The following is a 7,917-nucleotide window of genomic DNA, read 5'->3' as shown; positions in this document are numbered from 1 at the left end:
ACCTTGTGAGCACTTAGTATTCTGTTGAATATTCACGTTGGGGATACCAATTTATCATTATCATATTTTATCTTATTGTTTTGAAGTTATTTCTTCGACAACTACTCTCATAATTTATCTCATTTCTATCTATTTATTGTGCTAACATTGATAGAAAAAAGACAACCATCCTCGTGGGATCGATATCTGACAGACTCATATCTATCTACTATACATGTATTGACAGTGTAGGCTCGCACATTATTGTTGTGACGTTAAACAGTAGATCAGAGCTTCGTTTGAAATGTTATGTCATATCCTGCATGGTCTTAAGAGAAGAACAGAGAAACTGGAATACACTGGAGCATGTGGTTTCAATGCATAGGTTAAATAGAGTTGAAGAACAAATCTGAGTAAGGGTTATGTCTGATAAATTGAATAATGCTACCTGTCTGTAAGTATCAGAAGAAAAATGGGTATTCACTAGAAAGGATCAAATCGTATAATTAAAGAATGTATGAAGTCATTCATGGATTGCGAAGAAATGATGGCTTAGAGTTTGTATGTAAGAATAACAATATTTTGTTTGTATGGGCCTCTAGAATAAGTATGGTTAATGAATCACGAAAGTGCAGAGTTAAGAACTTGAGTAATGTATCCAAGATATGGAAAGTAAAGCATGATTTTAGAGTTAGGGGTTAAATCTATGGTACGAACAATGGCATTTGGGGAAAGTATTTCCTAGAGACAAGTTGAAAAACAAAGAACAATGAGATGGAGAATTGGATTACTAGATGCAACGTACAAAAATTAATCCAGTAAATGGGTGTTTATTGATAACTCTTGAAAAGAGATATATTTCATGTCTTTCGGCCTAACTAATTGCTTGTATTGAGGTACATTTAGTTGCATTTTAGGACATTTCATTCATATTTTAATCAATTCATTAGGAGCCTGAACTGTGTTTAAATATTAGATACTTTTAATTACTTGTGGTAGGGTTGTGTTTGGTGGTTTGGAAGGGGCAGGTTGAGGAACAAGAAATAAAGGAGTGAATGTTTTTTGAGGTAAATAGTTGGGCATTTTGTTAACACGGATGCCATGGCAATGTCGGAAAGACCGAGTTAACACTCAACGCATACCAGTTTCAACCCAACAATACTTGTACCAGAAAACTCTGCCCAAAAAAGAGAAGATAATCTTTGGATGTTGAAAAAAGAATTTAAAAAGAGGAGAAGATAAAAATGGGTTCTTAGAGATACCCTAGGAAAAAAATCTATAAAAAGTTAAAAGAGGAAACCCTAAACAGTGAACAAGAGTTGAGAGCCTTAGGCAAAGATAGAGGATTACAACTAAGTAGAGACAAAAAGAGGAAAACGAAAGCAGTCCCTCTCAGCCACTATAGGACATTGTACTACTGGAGTGTGAACTGGACACACAAAAGTTGTATTCCCGAAGTCTTCTATATTTCTTACATTGTTCTTCTATGAATTGAATGATGAAAATGGCGTTTGATGTTGTTTTAGATTGCAATTTTATTTCCCAGCCCATGAGCTAAACCTCATAAGGTTGAGATTACTTTTGAGGAAACTTTAAACTATTTTTATAGATGCAGTATATATCTAATTTACTTTATTGTTTCATTTGATTGTTCTTATTCCTTATTTAAAATGCAAACGATCTTTGGACATACAATACTGGTCGCATACTTCTAAAATTGATTCTAATTCTAAAAGGGTTGGATTGGTTGGATTAAAATTAAATGAAATGGGCAAGAATTCGATTGACACTTATAGTCGACTCTAGATATAGAGTCTTGATCATACAAAAGGAACCCATGCAAGATATCTAAAAAGCCTATAGATACGGGCAAGGTAACTTGAAGTTTTTCTCTCGTAAGAGGCAGGTCATTTTAGAACTCTTGCATGTAGTAAAGAAAATACGATTTTGCCTAGGAATTATTGACAGTAAGGGTCGATTCTGGGCAATCTTGACCTTCCGAATCAACATCACTCTATCCTCATTCTTTGTCCTAGAAACTTTGCCGCAGCATATTTAGTTGTTTATTTCTTTGTTTACATTTTATTCGAATAATCACTCTTGTTATTGCCATTACATTTCTGCTCTCACTTTTGCCATAGCATTTCCAATTATTCATCAATTCCATCTATCGCATACATCAGCATTCCTTTGAATTATCACTGCATTCTTATCTTAGTTTACCATAGCATCTTATTCGCCAATCTTGCCATAACCTTAACCATATTGCAATAACTTGACCAATTTTGTGCCTCAATCTGATCCTCATGGGAACGATACTCACTCATCACTTTATTACTTGAGCCGAAGTGTATACTTGCACAAAATTGCACATCATTTTAAACGCAACAAGTTTTTGGCGCCGTTGTCGGGGATCGGCAATTTGGTGAAAACTGGTTTTGTTATTTTACTTAGTTCTATTAGTTTTATTTAACTTAGTTATATTTAGTTTCTAAAAGATTTCCATCAGTGCATGAGAAGAGGCATTCCCGCTAATAAGGAATACCTTTTTAACCTAGAGATCAAAATAACTTTGCGAAGAAGGTAAAAAAAAGCTGCGAAACATGGCTATAAACGAGAATGATCCTGGTGTCAATGGTAATCCGAATGGTCAGGGTGCTAATCCTCATGTCCATCATGTGATAGATGACCGAGACAGACCCATTCAAGAGCATGTTGTTCCAATATTTGATGATCTGAATCCAAGGATAGTCAAGCCACAAATACAAGCTCAGCAATTTGAATTGAAACTGATAATGTATCAAATGTTTCAAACAGTAGGATAGTTTGGTAGACTGCTCACTGAAGATCCAAGATTGCATTTACGACTTTTTCTAAAGGTTTGTGACTCGCTCAAGCAACAGGGTGTGCCTGAAGATTCTCTGAGGCTTAAACTATTCCCATACTATTTAAAAGATCGTGTGAGAGCCTGACTGTATGCTTTGCCATTGGGTACAATGGCATCATAGAATGATCCTTGCCAGAATTTTTTGCTACGATATAATCCACCAACTATGAATGCCAAACTTAGAAATCGCATTACATCTTTTTGGAAAATGGAGGACAAAGTGCTATATGAAGCTTGGGAGTGATTTAAAGGCTTAATTCAGAAGTGTTTGATGTATGGATTTCAGCACTGCGCTTAGATGGAAATATTCTCTAATGGATTGAATGCACATAGGAGAATGGTAGTTGATGCATCTACCAATGGTACATTGTTGGATAAATCTTACAATGAAGCATATGAGATTTTAAAGATTGGCAACAATAACTATCAGTACCCTACCACAAGATTTGGGACGTACAAGAGAGTTGCTAGTACCATAGAGCTTGATGCAATCACTTTGTTGGTAGCCCAGGTATCTTCTCTAAATAATATGATCAAAATAATGAAAAGACCAACTGCATTTTAGGAGTCTTGTGTTTATTGTAGTGAAGACCATGTGTTTGATGAATGCCCATCAAATCCAGCATCTGTATGCTACATGGGTAATTTCAATCGGAACAATAACCCCTATTCCAACATCTGTAATAAACGGTGGAGGCAAAATCCAAGCTTTAGTTGGAATAATCAAAGTGAGGGAAATTTTAACAATGCTTCAAGAAAAAATGCCATCAATGCACCGCATGGGTATAATCAAACTATGCTGAGGTAAAATGTCCAGCAAGGTCAGGCATCAATTTCATCATCATCATCTATTGAAGCTTGATTGAAGGAATATATAACCAAGAATGATGTTGTGATCCAGATTCAAATTGCATCTCACTGAGCTCTTGAGAATGAAGTGGGGTACATAATGAATGCTCTAAGTTCAAGGCCACAAGGAGCATTGCCAAGTGATACTTAAAATTTCAGAACCCAAGGGAAGGAGTAGTGCAAGGCCGTCACTCTTAGATGTGGGACTCGGTTGGATGAAGTTGTTCAACATGCCATGAAAGAGGAAGACAAAGCCAGCCAAAATCAGGAAAAGATCTTAGAACCAACTGAACGACAGACATCACCTAAAAGGGTAAGCAGCAAAATGTTGTGGCAGACCCAGATCATGTTACCAAAAAAAAATTCCACAACAAAAAAATTCCACAACCTAAAAGGAGACCACCTCTACCTTTTCTTTATTGATTCCATAATTCTAAACAGGATATTTAGTTTAGAAATTTTTTGGAGGTCTTGAAGCAACTCCATATCAATATACCACTAGTAGAAGCTTTGGAGCAAATGCCCAATTACGCAAAATTCATGAAAGATATTGTGTCAAAAAAGCGTAGATTGGGAGAATTTGAGACTATTGCTCTCACTAAAGGGTGTATAGCAATGTTGATGAATAAGCTACCTCCAAAGTCAAAAGACCCAGGGAGTTTCACTATCTCATGTTTCATTGGAAATCATTATATTGGTAAGGTGTTATGTGATTTAGGAGCGAGTATACATCTAATGCCTCTATCTATTTTCAAGAAGCTAGGAATTGGGAAAGCAAGACCTACTCCAGTTACGTTGCAACTTGTCGATCAACCTTATTCCCATTCAGAAGGTAAAATTAAAGACGTACTGGTAAGAGTAGATAAATTTATCTTTCCTGTAGGTTTCCTTATTTTAGAATGTGAAGCTAACCATGATGTGTCAATTATTCTTGGAAGACCTTTTCTTGCTACTAGCAGGACTTCAATTGATATGCAGAAAGGTGAATTAACCATGAGGATGAAGGATCAGCAAATCACATTCAAAGTATTTAATGCCCTAAAATGTGCTGCTGAGAATGAAGAATGTCGAGCCATTGACTTGATAGGAATAGAAGTGGAGAAAGAATTCACAAGATTTTGTCACATCAAGTCTGAGAGTGATGAAGATTCGTTTGAGTGGAGACCCTTGTGCACTTTGCTAGAGCAAAATAGACCTTTCAATTTTGACGAACAATGTTTGGTAGCTCATGTATATCCCCATGGAGCTATTGATGTCAAGGACATGAAAATAGGGACACATTTAAAGTTGATGGACAACGCTTGAACCACTACTGGGGAGCTCATGTAGAGCGAGAAAAACAGTCCATTAATCTTTTAGATGTTTAACTTCAACATCTTGAAAATTATTTTTATTTTATTTTATTGATTTAAATTTATATTAGTTATTTCATTTCCTTTGTTAATAAACTGTATGAGGGGAAGGGGTCGATGACACAAAGCCCGTTGAGACGAATCCTACCAATAAAGAGAATGCTCCTAAAACATCAGAGGAAGAACTAGAGAAAACAAAGTCTGTCAACATTGAGACTGACCATGGGGACGAAGAGGAAGTAAATCCCTCAATTGCACCACTAATGGATAGAACTGCCGCTGTTCCACCTCCTTCTACTAAACAGATGACTGAACAGGATTGTAAGATTGATCAGATTATTGATGAACTCACCAGATTTGATAATGAAAAGGAGGATGTACCATTCAATTTACTTAAAAGGCTAATGCGTTATAAGATGAGTGTATGAAAGACCATTTGCCGCAATTAAAGTACCACCATTCAGTTCCAAACTCGAGAAGTTTTTCTTCCTTTATTACATCTCATTATGTACATATATATGTTCTTGCATTCATGATTCATATTTGTACATGCATTGAGGATAATGCATCCATTAGGTTTGGGCGTATATTGTACATCTGGACTGCATGAGATATTTAGTTGAGCATGTTGTTTTAATATATTTTTCATTTGTCATTCATTTTGCCATGGCAAGCATGACTACCAGAAATTGTAAAGACTATGATGAATGTGTTTTTTTCTGTGATGTTCGATGAAGAGCTTAATTATTCTATAAACTTACAAAGTTGTGACAGTAGATTAGGTGACATTAGCTTAGGATAGGTTCCTTGTAAATTGATCCCTAAAATTAGGATGTCCTAATTTCGATTACAATTGATCCATAGTAAGTTTCTTTTGGTAATCTTATAGACTCTTAAAGCTATATTCGGTAACATGGAAATACTCAATAATGAATACAGTGGCAATGTCTAAGAAAATTATTTAAAAAAATGCCATAAAATACTCCAATGCTTAGAATTGTCGAGTAAGTTAGCACCACTTTATTTGCTCCATCGTGCTATTGACTAGAAAGATGGGTTTGAGTAAGAGTGTGTAATAAAGAAAATTAGGGGCACTCCATCCATTTTTTATTCAAAAGCCTTAGCTTCATGAGTGAGTATTCAAATCGTGACATGATTGAGTATTCGGCAATTTAGTGTATGCTCCATTGTAATTGTCAAGTCAAAGAATCATGTGACGAGTTGAATCCCTAGTAAAAAAATTGGCATAATAAAGATGTATGTATTTGTTTGAATATGTATAAGGCCAAAAAAAAAAAGGAAAACTAAGTTAAAAGATGAACTAAGTAAATTAGGAGGTACTTGCTATAGTGAAAATTGCATGAATACTTAGGATTTTTCTTTCTTTTAGGGTAATATTTTCTGCATTGCCTTTGCTAAAGAAGCTTATAAAACTTGATCAAATATTTAGACATAGAAGATTGTTGAGAACAGAAGTACAAAATACTCTCTTAAGGGTCATACAATGCAAAGATGATTATGTTGTTACGGAAATTCTATCATTCATTCATTCATATGTATTTTGCTTAAGGACAAGCAATAACTCAGGCTTGCAGGTGTGATCGCTCTTGAAAAGAGTTATATTTCATGCCTTTAGACCTAGCTAATTGCTCGTAATTAGGTACATTTAGTTCCATTTTAGGACATTTCATTCGTATCTTCATCATTTTATTAGAAGCTTGGACTATGTTTAAATATTAGGTACTTTTAATTGCAAGTGGTAGGGTTGTGTTTGGTGATTTGGCAAGTACAAGTTGAGGAACAAGAAATAAAGGAGTGAAGGTTTGTCGGGGCAAAGAGTTGGACATTTTTTCAACACGGATGTCGTGGCAATGCCAGGAAAACTGAGTCAGCACTCAACGCATACTAGTTTTAACCCAACTGTACTTGTACCAGAAAAGTCTACCTAAAAAGGTAGATAAGATAATCTTAGGTTGTTTGGTTTTATGCTAGAAAATAAATAGTTTTAAAAAGGAGAAGAAAATATTGGGTTGTTGAAAAAATAATTTAAAAAGAGGAGAAGATAAACATGGGTTGTTAGAGTTACCCTAGGAAAAATAGCTATAAAAAGCCAAAATAGGAAACCCTGAAGGGCGAACAAGAGTGGAGATCCTTAGGAACAGATAGAGGGTAGCGACTGAGTAAAGACGAAAAGAGGAAGACGAAAGCAGTCCCTTTCAGCCATCACAGGACACTATGCTACTGGAGTGTGAACTGGACACACGAAAGTTGTCTTCACGAAGTCTTTCGTATTTTTTTCTTTGTTCTTCTATGTATTGGATGATGAAAATGGTGTTGGATGTTGTTTTGGATTGCAATTTATTTCCCAGCCCATGAGCTAAAACTCTTAGAGTTGGGATTACTTTTGAGGAAACCTTAAACTATTTTTACAGATGCAGTATATATATAATTTACTTTACTATTTCATTTGACTGTTCTTATTTCTTATTTAAAATACAAACGATCTCTGGACGTAGAAGACTGCTCACATACTTATAAAATTGATTCTAATTCCGAAAGGGTTGGATTAAAATTAAATGAAATGAGCAAGTATTCGATAGACACTTGTAGCCGACTCTAGACATAGAGTCACGATCATACATAAGGAACCCATGCAAGATATCTAAAAAGCCTATAGACACGGGCAAGGTAACTTGAGGTATTGCTCTCGCAAGAGGTAGAACATTTTAGAAGTCTTCTCTGTAGTAAAGTAGATACAATTTTGCCAAGGCATTAATGACAGTAAGGGACAATTCTGGATAATCCCGACCTTCCGAATTAACACCACTCTATCCTTATTCTTTGTCGTAG

Source organism: Gossypium hirsutum, chromosome D11 (genome assembly GCF_007990345.1).
Source record: "Gossypium hirsutum isolate 1008001.06 chromosome D11, Gossypium_hirsutum_v2.1, whole genome shotgun sequence".
NCBI classification, from domain to species: domain Eukaryota; kingdom Viridiplantae; phylum Streptophyta; class Magnoliopsida; order Malvales; family Malvaceae; genus Gossypium; species Gossypium hirsutum.
Note: the sequence above shows the minus strand (reverse complement) of the source record.